Source organism: Catharus ustulatus, chromosome 6, assembly GCF_009819885.2.
Source record: "Catharus ustulatus isolate bCatUst1 chromosome 6, bCatUst1.pri.v2, whole genome shotgun sequence".
In the NCBI taxonomy this organism is placed as follows: domain Eukaryota; kingdom Metazoa; phylum Chordata; class Aves; order Passeriformes; family Turdidae; genus Catharus; species Catharus ustulatus.
Window position 1 is genome coordinate 50,366,844 of NC_046226.1, and position 17,233 is coordinate 50,384,076.

Here is a 17,233-nt window from a genome sequence, read left to right on the forward strand (position 1 = left end):
TGGCAATAGTGCAGCACCAGTGCAGGCTGTTACTGACTCAGGGAGAAGCTGTTTCTTTCTTTTGTCCCCTTCTGCCCTATCAATAACAGCTGCTGGGAAGGTATTTTCCCCATGGTGTTTTGTTGAAAGGTAGACAAAATATTTTCAATTATCCCTTGCTATTAGATTTCTGTGTAAATAATTTGTGTTATGGTAAAAATCCATCTAAGGCAGGAAGACTGTTTGCTACTTTCAGCCCCAATTCTGTAAACATTTCTATGCATGTTTAGTTTTCACCATGTGAGCAGTATCCATTTGGGTGAAGTTAAGGATGGCTGTAGCTGCATGTTGGAAACTTGACCTACTTTGCATATCATTATGCATGTAGCACAATTTTAGTCCAAGAGGGTGTCCCGGAGATGGGAAGTCTGAGTTGTGGAAGAGTCCATCGAGGAAATGAAATCTAGCCAACTAATATGAATTAAATATTTTTTTACTTTAGTGTAATATATTCATTCACAACTGGAGAAGTTGTAGGAATAACATAAGCATTAACAAAAATTAGAATTTATTCAGTGGCTGAGACAGAAACCAAAAGCAGCTTGGATGGTGGCAACACACAAGTGATTTATGAGTGCCTTTTATGATTAGAACTACAGATTTTGGAATTAGTTTGCACTTTGCAAAGAGAGTTTTGTTTGTTTTGAAAATGTAGATATGCTAAGATTTTTTAAAAAAATTAATGTCAAGTCAGCTATGTGTTGTCTTACTTGTACCAGGACATTGTAATAGCAATACTTAAAAATCCTCTTATCGAATGTGATGCAGGATTTTAAGTGTGAAGGCTGAAGCTCATTACTAACTGTGAGTATTTCTACACATTATCTATTCCATTAACTTAGTCCCTGATACTGCAGAAGTTTAGACACCCAGAATTATACAGAGTGAATAATTCTATTAGAGTAAATGGGACTCCTACAAATGTGTGAAGTGAAATGTGTGCGTGAAACAAGCGGGGCTAGGGCTTTTAATGGGAATCTTGTTATGCATAAATATAATTGCTGTGTGAGGAGTCTTTCATGAATTAAATCCCCCAACAGTCTCTCTCCAGGTAGAGAAACAGGATAAGATGCAAAGTCCAAAAGGGGTAGGCCCTAGGTTTTTAGAGACTTATGCCCACATTCACACGAATCCCATAGAAGCAGATATGGATCTGTCTAAATTGAGCTCGAGGCAGGCATTCTTAGCATTTTTTCTACTCAAGTGACTTGGTGTAAGTGACTTGTTCAGAACCACACTGTAGGTTTGTAGCACAGCCAGGAATAGAACCCACATCTCCTGACTCACAGTTATAGACCAGACTTCTGCTGAAATTTGTGTGAAAACTTAATTTGTCATGTTTCTCTATGAGGGGGGATTTATTAATATTGCTGCTACCTTGCAGTGTTTTGTAATTTCCTTGATATGATCCCATTCAATAAAGGTGTAGAGCTGAACGTGAGCTTTCTCTGAGTAGAAGCAGAGCATCTGGTTTATACAAATGGTTTCCCACCAAAAAGGAAAACTTGGAACTGTAGATTTTTAATGCACAGATCTTGTGCTGTTGCAATGTTAAGAAGTCCTTGTTGTTATGAATGTGCATTATGAGTATATTGTACACAGTCCTGGTATGCAAATGTGTAGCATTCAGAGAAGTGAAATAATTCTGTGTTATTATTATCTTTGTAAATTGCATCTTAAGAGTTTGTTGAGGACTTTACGACGGCAGTTTTCTATAGTCACAGCTATACAGCACAAAGTGTTTCTTTCATTATTAACAATAACTGAGCCAATGAAAATGCTTTTAAATATACACCAGACAAGCAGTTATCCAGCTCTTCCTTCTTACCATCCACAAACCATCTTTTAGCATCTTATAAACGAGCATGTAAAATAGCTTTGTAAACATCTGCTTTTCATTGTTAATTGTCAGGGAAAACTAGAGATTTAAATGCTTCTTTTGTAGCATTCCTTAATCCTATCAGAAAGGAGAGCTCTAGATGCTTCTCCTTTCTCACAGCAGATAGCTTCCATAGGCTGGGGGCTTTCTTCTTTTTTTTTTTTTTTTTGGTAATATCGACAGTTTTTATTTACTTACAAACAGCTTGTTTTATATCTCAGTTTGAAAGGTCTGGCACATTCTAGTCTGTGTGGCAACTCAGTAAATTTAAACAAAATATACTATGGAATTATTGATTGCTGTATAAAATGTGTTGAAAATCTAAATTTTTTTCTCATTATGATCTGCTCCGTATTTTCTTTCATATATAAACTATCAGGTCAGGTATTGTATCATACATATGCAATAAGAAAACAGGAGTACATGTTCGTACATAACATAAAAATAATAAATAAAAAGTTCACACTGCTACAATGCAATTATTATTTTTTTAGAAACACTGCCTTTATTTTGGTTAGCTTTTCTGTTCTAATAATCAAGTCATTAATGTCAGTTGAGTGTGTCTGGCAATGATTTACTTAAGGTAGCATTCATAACACACAGTAGCTGCATTATACAGGAAAAATAAATCTATTCATGTTACATTTCCTACCTTTAAAGCTTTTTTTAAAATCTTGTATTATGGTCCTAGATTTGTAACATTTGACTTTTTGCTTCTTGCACACACAAAAGGAACATTTATGATTTGAAACTATTTCATGTTTTATATTTTGTGGACAGGAATAAATCTTTTTTTTTATGTTTGGTTTTTTTTCCCCCAAATCTGCTTCATTTGGGAAAAGATACTTTTTTCACTTAGAGTTTGAATGTTTCCATAGCTTTGGTCTTTTAATTTTGGCGTTTTGAAGTCAAAATCTGCTTAACTAATTTCTCCAGCACAGTCATTATTTTAGAATAATTTCGGTTTCTCCCTGTTTTGTTAATTAAATAATAATTTAAGGGTACCATTACCTATTAACGTTTTTATTCTCGCTATTCCGTATTTACTTCTAGAACTTCCTAAAAGAATTTTTACATGGACCTCAGCATCACTGCATGTAAAATTAATTGAAATGACATATTGTTGCAGTTTCTATGACAACCATATCATGATGCTGATGCTCTCAAAAATTTATAAACTACTATTTCAACTATGTTAATAGCACTGAGTAGAGCTAACATTTATTTACTTAATATTCTTATTAGACTCAAGCTGTTAATACTTAATTTGAAAAAAAAAACAGTAAAAGGTGTATGTCGGCATTTTTCATTTGTCTGATGTTGATTTTCTGCGAAGGAATTCTGGCTTTCTATGAGAACCTATTTAAAATCTAACTCTGCTGTGTTATGTTGACGAAGGGTTTATTCACTCAAAACAAAGAGAATGTCTATCATCACTCACAAACTTTTAACACGACATTCCAAAAGAACTCTGACAATGCAATCCACGGCAAAAAGCAGTCTTGTTTTGCTAGTGGAATATTTAAAGCCAGTTTATTCTCATTTCTGTTGTCCTAGATGCTAAACCTCAGATGCTTGTGACATGAGAGTACTGAATCACTGGCATGACTTAAATAAATAAAATCACAAGCTTAAGTGTCTTCATGACCAGGCACAGAGTTATAAACACCCTAATAATATTTACTTATATTGTAAATGTTTTATTGTAAATGTAAAATGTGAAAAGGCTTTGCCTGGTAACTTGAATTTTTTTTCCATATTAAATACATACCTTATAATCACGTCATTTCATCAATCTGCAGGCTTTTAGAAGTTAGCTGATTTTAACAGTTTGACAGGGAACTCTATTACTCAGGCAACACTCACGTTGGAATCAATGAGTGTTTTACTTGAGTAAAAAACTTAGGACCAATGTAAGATGCCTTACTCAAGTTACTTCATAATTATATAGATTGCAATGACTTAAGAAATAGTGAGCTTTGCTCTCCAAACATAGTAATTTTATTCAGTCTAACTCGCACTTATTAAAAAAGTGTGTTTTCTATTCAAAATGCGTGATTCTCATGTATAAGACTTATTGATCATTGATCCAAATAGGAAATAAAACACCTTGATCTTTCAGTCATTTGTCTTAGGAAGATTCCAAAACAGTCCAATCACATTTACTTCACTTCAATCTTAAATCTGATATTACACTGGAAAAACGTTCCATATAATTGAATGTTCGAAAACGTTGAGATCATGTCGCGTTTCAGTTTTACCAGGATGAATGCTTTCAGCAGTTTCTGCCCAACATTCCCGGTTTACTAAGCTATATTTAAACATGTTTTGAAAGATTTATACAGTGATTTGCTTCTTAGTCAACTTTGTTGCAAGAAGTTACTACTGCGTATTTGGGTAAGATAATGTGAAGTGCCTGAAGAGGAGAGGAGGGAGGACATGACCATACTGCCCATGTGGGATATGTCATGATATTTACAAGCTCCAAATAAAATTGGACAGCTTGAAACAACTCCATACCCCAAAATATCTTTGTAGACATTTTAACCTCTTGTCTTGGTATTTTCTAAACTGTTAATCCTTTCCAGCATCATCATTTTAAGTCTCTTTATAAGAAGCATGCACTTCACATGCACAGGACTTGAGCTTCTGGATGAGACAATTGGCAGTGACATGAGCCTACAAGATTAGGCCATATAGTCACAAAATCCAAAAAAAATCTTGAAACCAATGCAATTTATAAGTGCACAGTGGTACTAATATAAAATACAAAATCATTGGCTATCTTGAGGATTCCTTTTATTTCTGTTCATGTGGCATGTATATGTGGCTAAGTGGTAATACATTTATTTGCAGTGTGGGCCAGTCTCCAGGTCAAAGACGACTTTGTTTATTTATTCTAACCTTTTATATTTTTGTTTGGTTTTATTTGGGTCTTTTTGTTTGTTTGTTTGTTTGGATTTTTTTTTAACTCAGTATATGTTTATAGTGCAATAGTTCGGTCAAGGACTTTGAAAACTGTGCTTTGCTGGTGAGATTATTTTTTATTTGATGGAATGGGTATATGAAACAAAAATAATCTGATTAAATAATTGCACTGTTACAATAGAAATCCTATACATGCTCTGAATTCCAGCGTGTGCTGTCAGAATGGGACATTGCCAGTGAGAAAATAAAAGCACCGTGGTGTGCTGGTAGGGGTTTGCAGTCATCATAGCAAATGCTTTTTTGTCACTGAGATTCTAGGGGAAGATCCTCAGCAACTTTCATGTTTACACCACTGACCTAGAGCTTACTCTGGGCTGGAATATAAAAATTAGAGCTTCTGTAGGCTGTAAGGGGCAGCACGAGCCCCCTCCCAGCCTCAAATGTGCATGCAGGTATAGCTCTACCTGACACAAATCTTCCCGTCCCCCTTCATTCCCAAGACAAGCTCTGCTATGCCCAGCTGAAGCTGGGAAAATTAGTGTGAGGCTACACAGGTGCATGCTCAAGGAAAAGATGCCTTAGAATGTGATGATTGCTTTAAACGTCTCTGGCATGGCTTTCTGGAAAAGTACATTAAAAATCACTGTTAATATTGAGCTGCATTTTTGGATGTTAGCGGTGTTTTATGGTCATCCTGTTGTACAGAGATGGGGGTTGAAAAATGATTAAAATGACAAACAGGCAAATCCAGCTATTAGGTGAAATTGCCAGATTAGGAGGAGCAGATGCATTTCAGTGGAAATATTTGCACCTTCCACAGTCTCGCTACTGTTTTCCTAGTTTTACTGTGTGCATGAAAAGCATCAGGTGTGCAATCTTAAGGTGATTCCTGATCACAGCTGAATGTAAATGCCAATTTTTGGAGCTTGTTATTAGAGTTCTCATTATTCATGTGTGGAGCTTATTCTGCCAGTGCAACTGGTAGGTAGGAGTTAAGGGACTTCAACCTTGCCGGTGCAGTTAGTGTGCCAGGATACCCTGACATGATGGATGCTTTCCAGTAGCTGGGATGCTTTCCACCAGCTGCTGAAAGCCTCCTGAGAGGAACCCCCTTCTGGGTTAAAGCTTTTCGTGAGAGGTAAGTGATGTGTTGTGCCCCTACCTAAATGGATCTGTCTCCTGCAGTAGATCCATTTCCATAGCTTTCATGTGCCTGGAGCGTGCCTTAGAAACTCATCTTGCTGAGCCTCGTCCGCAACTTTTAGCAGTGTCACCCCAGGTACTGTCCATGGGTGGTGACAGCCTAGTCTTTCTTCTTTTTTTTTCCCATTCCCCTTCCATTAATATAAATATAACCAAAACCCCAGCCCCAAACTTGAAATCAGCTAAAAGACTTGAGAAGGAAAACCTTCCAGGAAAGCCCGGGCGGTGCAACTGGCTTAATTTTGGCCGGGGAAGGAGGTGGAAAGAGGATGGGCAGAGGAGCCAGCAGTGCTCCCTGGCACACACTCCGAGGGGACGCTGCCTTCCAGCAGGGGGGTCGGAGGGGATTTAGAGAGCGGTGCCCGCGGGAGGAGCGGACCGGCATGCGCTCTGCCCTACTCACCCCAATCCTCTGGGGAGCGCCCAGCGACGGCGAGACAGGCGAAGGAGGGAGAAAGTCTCGGGGCAGGGGCTTGAGCAAAACAGCGGTGTGGGGCTTTCACTTTGTGTATTCCCATCTCCTCCAGTCTCCTTAAATTCTGCCCGTGAGAGCGGGCGGGAGGCAGCGGCGTGCGCTGTGGCGGAGCCCCGGGCGCTGCCCGCGGCAGAGCCCCGACCCCGCCGTGCGCCCTGCGCGGGGTCCCCGCGGCCGCGGCGCGCTCGGCCGGGCCGGGAGCGCGGCGGGCGCTCGGTGCGGGGCCCGGGCCCGCCTCACGGTGGCGCGGTAAGCACATGGACGGGCCCGGGCGCGCCGGCCGGGAGCGCGCTCCGGGAGCCTGCTCCGGAATAACAGTCCCGCTAATGGCTCGGGTAAATCAAACCGCTGTACAGCGGCGCGGGCACGGCACGTGCGCGATGCTCCGCGCCGGCCGGAGGGCTTCCAGCCTCCCCGCTCGGAGCAGAGCGCGGCGGCGTCGGAGCGAGGGTCTGCGGCATCTGAAGAGCGCGGTCTCACCTGGGGTTAGTTTCCCCCTCCCCCTCTCCGTCTCACTCCACCCCCAAGCCCCCCAGGAGAAGTTTGCAAAGAATGTGATGGAGAGTGTAAAGCAGCAGATGCCCATGTTAAGCTCCGGCTCGGTTCGGGCACCAGGAGCTGAGCCACAGCCCCGAGCCGCCGCCCTCGTTAGCGCAGCAGCGCGCCCCTGGCACCCGGGGTACCCGTGGGGGGACAAACACAATGTAGAGTCATCTTACCTCCGAGCCGAGGGAGCAGCCTGCGAGGCAGGAGCGGAGCAGCGCGGCTCCTGCCTCCCGGCCCGGCCGGTCCGTCCCCGCGCTCCGGCAGCGCCGCCGCGCCCGCCCCGCCGGGCTCCGCTCCCGCCGGGCTCCCCCCGCCCCCGGCGGGCAGCCCCCGCCTCAGCCCCGCGCACATCCGCGTTCAGGGGCACCGTTCCGAGGCAATCCTTGCCGGTGCAAATCCCCCGAGGCTTCTCTCCGCCAGAGCGTGGAACAAAATTGCCGGTTCCCCTGAGTTTTTGTCAGGCTGTGCTGGCGCTCGGGAGCAGGTAAGGCGGCTGCTGGCTGCCAGCGATCCCCGCTGCACTTGCAGCGAGCAGCAGGAGCCGGTGGAAGTGGGAGTGTGGTCTGCTCTTCATTAGGGAGGGGGGAACGGACCCTGGAGGTGATGCAGTGAAACACTTCTACTCCCTTGCATTGTGTTTGTCACAGACCACGGGCGCTCTCCTTTTATAACATTCACTTCAAGCATTCTCAAACCCAACCGGAATAAGTTCTGATCCTCCCCTTTAGTTTACATTGGGGTTGTCAAAGGATTAAATAAATGAAACTTTATTTGACCGTGGAGTTTACAGACCCTGGGATCCCTGCGCGCTCTGGCCTTATTCTAATTCTATAGCGGTAATTACCCTTCGTTTCTTTAAGTGCAATAGATTTATTGCCTTAGAGACTATGCACAGTTTGATTGAATTATTCATTTTTTTTTCTTTGGTGTAGACTGCATCTGGGGACTGATGTGACGTGTAGATTTTTTTTTTCAGGAACAAAGGGAATGTGGAAATGAAAGAGAGAGGGAGAGAGAGGCTGGCAGATGTGATGAGATGCGGTGAAGGTGTATCCAGCTTGGCACTCCCACTCCTCTCTTCTCCTCTCATTGCAGCCCTGGGTGACTCTCAGGCTAACACAAACAGCTTTTCTTCCGCAGCCTGCCCTCTGTCACTGTAAGTACAACAGCCTTCTCTTATCAGCATGCAAATTCCAGCCACTCACTACCTTAGCCTGGTGTTTGCACTTTAGATTTACAGAGGGGACCTTTAAAATGAACTTTCCGAGACAGGAAGGGGTTTTCATGTCGAACTTGCTTTTATTTTCTTTGTAAAAGTTTATGTGGTTTTTCCAGTTCTCTCTTCCCCCCCCCTTTTTTTTTTTTTTTTTTTTTTTTTTTTTGAATGGCGGGGGCGTGGAGTGGGGAGATTGTTGCTGCGGCTTTTTCCTTCGCTATCAAGATGATGCACAGTTTAAAATGAAATTAAAATCTCCTTGATACTCTTTCTGCCAAGACAATACATTTTGTTGGCAGATGACGCTGTAAGGAATTCAGAGTTTTTGTTTTCAGGCAGATCTTTAGCTTTGAGTGTTACAAAATACAACCGTCCCCTAAATTTGGAGGAGTTCGCCAGAGGTTCTTGTTCTAGGAGAACTCGTATCAGCTGATGGGTTTGCTTTTGAAGAAACGTGCAGTAATTTACTTCTATCTAGTCTAACAAAACTTTTTCCCAATCGGATTATCAGGCTTTAACTTCTTTACCTTCAGCTTTCTCTCAGATGCTGTTGATTATTTTGCAAAAGTTTCTCTGAACATCCTTAGCAAGCCTATAACAAGCCTTCATTGTCGGACAGTGTCCGCAGAGGGAATTTATAAACATGCCTCTTAATTGTCCGGCATTAACTGGGGTGAGAGGGCAGTTTAGAAGTGGGTGAATGACTTTTAAAGTGAAATTTCTTGCCCTTTGAATCCAAAACTTTTGAGGCTGTTCCGCCAACTCTCCAGGAGTTGCAGGTTTGCTGCTCAGGTTAAAGATGCGGTGCGTACAACTCAGCACACAGACAGGTTGCCTCGCTTGTTGAATATTCCTTTACTTTAACGCAATTAGTGAGACACACGGCGCAAAATGCCATGACAGCTGTGCACAGGTAAGTGCTCCGACGTGATGTGAGCGCCTGCGGTCCCTTCCCTGAGCAGGGACCCCCAGCAGGTCAGCATCCCTCCTCAACATCTGCCTCTAGCCATCATGAAGCCAAAGCAAGGGCAGTAATTCCAAACGCTGTTTCTAAACGTGGGGTAACACTCCAAGTGAAAGCGCTTTCTTGTTTCTCGGCACGTGTACACGGATCTGCACGGCGGGTGTTCACTTATGCAAACAAAGAGGGAATCACAATTATCCCCGTGCAGCGCGCACACACACACGCACATTTGCATACAATGCCCAAGGAATCCTCTTTCCCTGCCGCCGAGAAGTTGCCGCTCTCGGCACTCTGAGTTACATCTGTAACTTAATTGATCACGCAGTGGAAGCAACAAGCTGGGGAGCGTTCCTTGCGCTCCGCATCCCTGCCGTGTCCTGCCCCAACCTGGTGTCATTCTCTGCACTGGAATTTCGGGAGTGCAGCGGGATGCTGCCCCGATTTGGAGCTAGGTGGGCGGTTGGATTTATCTGATGCCTTAATTATCTCTTGTCCCGTTCCCGCTTCGTATTTAATAAGGCGCTCCATTTGAGGAGTGCTTGGGTTGTATTTTTCCTTTCTGTTTCTTGGCAGGAAAAAACTTCCAGCGACAAATTACTAGAGTTGCAGATTGAGGCAGACTATTCCTCCTTGTATTCTGATTCTCATCTCTTTTCTTACATAGCTCATTTAAATTTTTTTTTAAATCTTTTTGCGCGCCAAAGCTACACTAGTTGTGCAAAAAAGTCAAGGTATTTTCTTTACTTGCAGCAGGTTTAAATGTGTTACAAGGAAAGCGATAGTGGCTAATCACTGGAATTCTTATAACTAAAGATTAAAAAGGACAGAGCAGCATCTCAAAAGGCAGCTATTTACTTATTACACCGGATAACTGCAGCAAGGTGAATACTTTGAATTAGCCGAATGCAGGTGAATACAAACTCAGTATTCACAATCATACAATTTCTCCTCATCTCTGAATTTCACTTTTTTAGTGTCTTTTATTAAAATGGAAAGAACGCATGGAAATTAACTACTTCCCCTCATCCAGCTAATTTGATGATAAAGCTTTACTATAAAGTTCTATTTCAAGGTGTTTGCTATTTGCCGAATAGGACTTAGTTACTTCTTTTATTGCAGTGGAATTGCCAAAAATATTGTATTAAACAGGTCCACTATTCCAAGAGGTTCTGACTTACAGCTCCTTTTCCCTGAACTCGGCTCGAGAGGGGTGATAGCACCTCGGATAGCAAAGGCAGAGGATGCAACGTGAATGACTCCAGCAGTGTGTCGAGTTTTACAGCTTGTTAACAAAATGAACTGGAGCCAGGTCATATCTGTCCTGTGCCATCGCGTTAATGCTCAATTTTCATCACGTCCTGCTGAAGCCAGGTTCATTCGCAATGGGGCTGAGTGTGCTTCTGGGTCTAACCTAGTCTGCAGATTTCTACTTGAGAGAGAAAGAAAGCGAAATCAGGCTCCCTTCTCGTCTTTTTGGCCTCTATAAGTTATGAAGCTATTTTAAAATTAAAAAGTTTGTCTGTTACTAACTGTTCCAGGCGCCTTCTGGAAAATGGGGAGAAAGTGCCAAAAATACAGAGATGAATCAACAACTTCTCTCTCTCTCTCTCATTTTGTGGGCTTGAGGTTGCTTTCCGCACTCCCATCTTAACAACAGTTTAGCCTAGGTGTGAATAATATCAAAAGAGGGAGACGTTCGCTCTGCAGCGCTGTTTGCCCACCTGATCTGCGGGCCCCTGACAGTTTGAAAGACTCTTTTATGTTTACCTTTGGAATGCAAAAATACAGCAGGGAGACTTTCTTGGGTTTGCAGTACTCTGCCACTGGTTGATTTTCTCCTCAGCTCCTTATAGTTTTTCCCTTCTTTCTCCCAGATTTCCCCCCCCCCCCCCATACCCAATTAGCACTTCCAAGAGAGCGTGAGTTCCTAAATTGGTATTCAAGCTGATATTCCAGTCCTTATCTGTTGCCTTTTGGTAGGCAGAGAGAAGGATATTTATATATTGCCGCTGCTAAAATTTCTCGTCGTCACCACGAGAATCCCAACTTCAGCTAGAGTCCGTCCTAAATCAGTTTTTCCTCTCGGGCCATACCTGTCTTTCCCTTTTCACTGCACTCACTTTTCACCTTTCTGCTGAATCCATCACTAAATAGTTTGTGGACTCTGAGTGCCTTCTCCCCCCTGGGTCCTTGTAGCTGGACTCCCATCTCTGGTGTAATTTATACTTTCCATTTCATCTCCATCCCCTCCCATTTTTTTTTAAATTTATTTTTCCCCCCTCCCGTCCGTGCTGTGGGATCGGGCTCTTCAGAGACCCATTTATCAGCTGTCACTAAGCGCTTGCTGAGTGCTTCCCTCTCGTCGTCCCCGCTCCCTCCCCACGCCGCCAGCCCTTCCCTCCTCCTGCACATCGTCTTTCTCCAGCTTTTTTTTTTTTTTTTTTTTTTTCCTCCTTGCGATTTTATTTTTCTGGTGCATCCCGTGAGCCGGCGGGACTCTCCCGGCGTGTGTCCCCACGCAGGAGGGAGGAGGAGGGAGGAGGGCGGAGGGCGGGCCGGCCCCGTGTGACACGGCCCCCCCCGCGCCGCCCCGGCCCCGCCAAGCGGCTCCCCCGGGACCCCCCCGCTCCCCCTCCTCCTTTTCCGGCCCCCGCCCCGCCCTCGCACCCCCTCCCCGGTAACTTTCTAGTACCTTTCCTCACCACTCCGGGCAATCAGTGGTCATTAGCGGGAGCAGAGCGGTGTAGGGTTTCATGTGTCTAATGGCCCTGTGAGTGGTGATAGCTGCGCGGGGATGCGGCTGGCAGCCCGCGCCGATTTCACTTTCTGTTTTGTGCTCACTTTCTCCGCAGTTGTTGCTCTCCCCGCTCGCTCCCAGCCTCTCTCTCTCTCTCTGTGTCTCTCCCTCCCTTCCCCTCTCCCTCCTCTCTCTCCCTGTGTTGTCTCATCTTGCCTGTGCTGTCTGGGCGGGGGAGCCCTGCCTCCTTTTGCCTTCCTCAGATCAATGCCCTGGCCACTCACTTTCTGATGTTGCACGACGGGAAATGCTTTGAATACTTACGACATGGCCGCTCACATTGATTGCCAAGATTGACAGCAGTAACCATCGCCTTCACTTGTTTCAGGAGGAAAAAAAAAAAAAATGAACCTGATTGTAACCAAATCTCCAGGCAACCCATCCGCAAACTTCTAACGATCGGGATCCTGCACATCCATGGCCCGGAGAAACACCAGCAGACTCTAGTTCATTTATTTTATTTTATTTTACCGAATTACTACCCATTTATTCCTCTCCCTTCCCTCCCCCCCCTCCACCTCCTTCCCTTTTTTTTTTAATATTTTTTTTTAATGAAAATTACCGAAGCGCGTTGCAAAAAAAAAAAAAAGGAGGCTCTCCCAGTGCTTTGTGCCACACTGGATCCCGAGGAGGTAACCAGGAAAACCAGCCCTATTGTGTTGTATACCTGTTGTTTGCTGTGGTGTGTAGTGCTGCGTGGCTTGGTGGCGGTGGCGGCGGTTTAATGGGTTTTCGCTGGATTTATGTCGCTTTGCAGGAGAGAATTCGGTTCCCCCTGCGCTGTCTTTAATGGGTTATTAGTTGCAATTGAGTGAAGCAGCAGCGTCCGGAGATAGATCTGTTGTTTAGCTTTTAACATTGCTGAATTCACCCCTTCCCCCGCCTCCCCCTGCACGATTATTTACTTTTATATCACGAGGGTGTTGCGTTTCTTTTTTCTTCCTTTTTTTTTTTTTTTCTTTTTTTTCTCTTCCCCCTTCTCTTTAGGGAAAAGTAGTTATAGTCTCGTCCCCGTGCGAGTTTCCGGGGCTGTTTGAATCCCGAGGTTTCCGAGACGTTAAGGGACCCCAGTACCTTGAAATCACAACACTTTCTCATCCTTCCCGAGTAGAGTTTATTTTAAAATGTAGTGACAGATCAGCGTTGTATTTTAAGATCACCCACGGCAGGCGAACACATGGTGCGGGAAGATATTGTACGTAAGGAACTAACACGAGAGGGAGAAAGAGAGGAAAAATAAAATCCGAAATAAATCTTTGAGAGCGGAGCGCTGCTGTCATTGCTCCGAAGCGCTCGCGTGGGTTTCTCCTGGCGGATAACCCCGAGAGACGCGGCATGGAGAAAGACGAAGGGAGTTTAGTGGTGCTCGTGGGTTCTGCGCTAAGTTTGAGGTGGGTGAGTGCTTTGAAGTTGGCCAGGGACGGCTGCGGGGAGCACACAAAGCTGCGGGAGCGGCGGCGGCCGTGCCGCGCTCGGCCACGGCGCGGCGCTGTCCCGAGCTGCTGCCGCCGCCGCCTTATCGCTCCCAGCAGAGCCTGTGGATAAAGTTATACCGAAAACTTTAAAATCGATATCGCGCCCTAATTCGTGATACACAAGGAGGGGGGAAGAAGGCAGTCCATCATCAGAGAGCTCTGTTTACACCCGGGGAAGGGGAGATGCGTGCCGCTTTGTGGCAACAGTCGACTTGGGATTTCTTGCTGCCTTAGCTCTTTGCCGGAGGTCATGCAAATCGACCTTAAAAGAATGCATAAGCCATAAATTAAAATAAACCCTTAGCCAGAGGCTGATCCATAAGTAGACAATACCTAACCTGGACAAAACGGCTTCCTTTGCGAGCTGAAAAAAAGAATAGTGCCTAAACTAAATGCAAAGTAAGTTTTCAGGAAGTATTTCACTTACTATTATTACTGTTATTCTTCTTTTAAAATAAAATAGTGGCAGTTGCAACAAGCTAGCGCAGCTGTTTACAGGCGGTGCTGCAGGATACGAGTGAGGCAAGGTGTGTCTTGTGGAGAGCTTGTTCTTTTCCTGGGTTTCACTACCTTCGAAGCTGTTTATTTTTTTGGATTGGGGATAAGAAGCCTCTTTTACCGTACATGCAATTTGATGTTTTATCTCGGATAACGCTGAAGAGTTTATGGCCAAATCTGGGTTGCCTGCGACTGTCACATGCGCGCACACAAGCTGTGTCTGTATATAATAGTCTCGGGGCTTGTTTTTTTTTCCCGCAGTTTTTGACAATTGTTCCATTCATGATCCTGAAAGGAATCATCAGTGGGAGCTAATGAGTGTGCCTCTGCGGCTTGCCCTGCTGCGGGGAGGAGCGGGCACCGGCGCTGCCCGCTCGTGTAATGCATGCACGCGTGTACCGGCGGCGGGGTCGCGGCTGGGTGCAGGTCGGGGAGAGGCACGGCACACAGGGCTGATGTGAGCAGGTAGCAGCCGAGCCGCCGGAGCGCGGCCCCGGCCCGGCAGCCCCGGCCGCGGCCCGAGCCGTGCGCCCAGGGCCCGGAGGTCACTCGCAGGCTCCCCTCGTGTCCGGCCGAGCGCTGTCTGCGCTTCCTGCGGGCCGCCTCGCCGTGGGCTTTGCTGCGGTTTTGTTACTTGTGAAAGGACGGGAAGGAGTGAAAGTGGCACCGTGAAAGGACAATTAGTGTTGCGTCTGAGTGGCCGGGGTGGGGGGAAGGGGGGCCGCAGGGAAAGGCAGCCCGGTGGGAGCCTGGGGACGGCAGATTAGTGCTGTCCTAGGGGTGTTTCCCAAAAACAGAGAGGTGAAACTTTCTGTGATAAAGTAATATATCTTCGCCTGCTGTTTGTAGATAAGGTATATGTTTATTAAGCAAATTTAAATAGCCTTCGGCACACGAGCGGCACTTTGTTCCTGCTGCTTTCTTTTACCCTCACTTTAACATTTTTTTGCCATTTCCATCTTCAGTGCTGGTCGTGAGGACAGGAGAACTGTTCTACCCAGTCCTCAAACAGAGCTCGGAGTCCAAAAATTAACGAATTTCCCTTTCTGTATTCGTGTAATGGAGCAATTTTGAAACCTGTTTTGAGACTTCGACTTGACTTGACTTGTTTTATTGACGTGCTTGTGCCCACTCATTTAATTAAGCCATTATAATACCATAAAGTAAATAATAAGAATGAATGTGAGATATGTGCATGTAGCCTGCCATTATATACAAATATTTCCCTGGAAAAGACCCTTTAAAAAACTTTTTTTCAGCACCCCATGATTCTTTGGCAAGATCTTATTGCAGGTTTTTGTTTTGAGCCAGGATATTTCGTGGGTTTTTGTGCTCATGACGTTACATGCACACTACGCTTGGAATATAAACAGCAAGCGTACCTAGCAGCTCATTCTAGTAAAACTAAGGAATAATTATTTATAGTGAGTACATTTAAAAGAAAATAATGAGGTCATTTGGAGTATGCTGCAGTTTGAAGTAGCTCGACACCTGGCAGAAACTACATACGCGTTTTCTTCAGACTCTGCACTATCCATAACTTTTCCTTATAATACATTCTTGTGTTAAGTGAGAAAGGCTGTTTGTAAAACAATCCCCTGGCTGGTTCCAGTGTTGGGTGAAGCTGATCCTGTAATGGCATTTTGTTTTGAACAGTTGCTGTAGTTGAAGTTCCCTCATAAGGTAAGGTGGCACTGGGTCTGAAAGGAGGTCCAAATGCCACATTTATAATTAGACTGCCAATTCAGCACATTGTATCTATTGCTATACAGGGATATACTGCTGTGTCTGGTCTCTCAATAGACTGTATTCAGAATTAGCCAATTCAACTGCTTAAACTTTGGAGTCAAATTTAGAATAGGCAATGAGAGAAGGAAAGAAAGAAAACAATAATGCTTTCTTTTTTTCCCTCAGCTAGCTATTAAAAGCCAAAGAATATACGGAAACCAACCCAGGCACTGCTCTTGGAAGCCCTGCACCGAGCGCAGCCTGGCCAGCCTCGCCTGCAAAACCATTTTGAAGCGCGCTTCTCCGGGGGGAGGGGAAGGTGAGCCCTGGGCATCGCTCCCAGCGCCGCTCTCCAGGCCGCTTCCCGGGCCGCGCCGGCCGCCCGCAGCCGGGGGAGGGAGCGCGGGGTGGGCCCGGCGGGGCAGCCCAGCCCGCCCGGGGATCCCGGGCTGCTGCGGCCCCGCAGCGACCCCCGGGGCGGGCCGGTCCCCGGAGCCCCCGGGCCCCGCGCGGGGCGGGAGCGGCCGCGGCCGCACTGGGGACCCCGCGCCCCCGGCTGCGTGCCCGCCTTGCCTTGTCCCCGGGTCTGTGCCCGCCTTGCCTCGTCCCCGGGTCTGTGCCCTTCTTGTCCCCGGCTCTGTGCCCGCCTTGCCTTGCCCGGCTCTGTGCCCGCCTTGCCTTGCCCGGCTCCGTGCCCGCCTTGCCTTGCACCCTGGTCTGTGCCCGCCTTGCCTTGTCCCCGGCTCTGTGCCCTTCTTGTCCCCGGCTCTGTGCCCGCCTTGCCTTGCCCGGCTCCGTGCCCGCCCTGCCTTGCCCCCAGCTCCGTGCCCGCCTTGCCCCCGGCTGGCGGCTCCCGGCCCCTTCCCTCCTGTCACACTTCGCGTGTCGCTCGCCGCGCTTCCCCCGGCCTCCTCCCCGGGAACTTTAATTCATTCAGCGATGAGCGCGCAGGGGCCCTTTGGTCGGCAGTCTCGCATCCTCTGCTAAACGCATTATTTCCTCCCTCCTCCCTGCAGCTCAGTGCTCCGTCGCGGTTCTGCTGGGAGGCTGAACTGGGCTGCCTCAGCGCTCCCTCGGTTTCCTTCTCTGCTAGATCGCAGGGTGCAAGCCAGTGCCATGTGTATAACACAGCATAAAGGGAGCGAGACAGATGGCTGTCTCTCCCCGCACGCTCCCGACTCTCCGCTCAACTTATGTAACTGCTGCGTTTTTTTCCTTTTTTTGCCTTTACACACCGGGGAAAGCGGCAAGAGAAACAAAGTGGAGCCCATCACTTTCACTGGGAAGGCCACCAGTGCCTGACCAGTAGAAAATAATAGCTGATGTCCAAAGTTAGTCGCCTTCACTTGTCAGCTTGATTTTGTTCACAAGTGGGAACTGCCAGTGCTCGTTCCCTCGCCAGTGGTTTTTAATATGTGGCCAACAACTGTTTGTGGTCATTTCCCGCCGAACTTCTTCTGCTCAACAGGAAAAAAAAGCCTCTTT

General features: G+C 46.2%; 1 protein-coding gene and 1 long non-coding RNA gene across 4 annotated transcripts in view; one reads left to right on the forward strand and one right to left on the reverse strand.

The window, feature by feature from the left end:
• Nucleotides 1-7,469: 7,469 nt before the first annotated feature.
• SOX6 (SRY-box transcription factor 6) overlaps nucleotides 7,470-17,233 on the forward strand; it is a 370,558-nt gene continuing 360,794 nt past the window's right edge. The window contains exons 1-2 of one of the 3 annotated variants that reach the window (XM_033062597.1): nucleotides 7,470-7,554; nucleotides 8,047-8,226. The gene's annotated coding sequence lies outside the window, so the exon portion shown is untranslated. Of the gene's footprint in view, nucleotides 7,555-8,046; nucleotides 8,227-12,600; nucleotides 12,680-13,888; nucleotides 13,922-17,233 lie in introns of those variants that run through there. The other 2 variants (XM_033062598.1, XM_033062599.1) reach the window with 2 other exon arrangements.
• On the reverse strand, nucleotides 8,435-12,905 carry LOC116997622. The gene is made up of 3 exons (XR_004418213.1): nucleotides 12,715-12,905; nucleotides 11,943-12,365; nucleotides 8,435-9,417 (listed from the first exon to the last, which is right to left on the reverse strand). It is a non-coding gene; the product is annotated as an uncharacterized LOC116997622 (long non-coding RNA).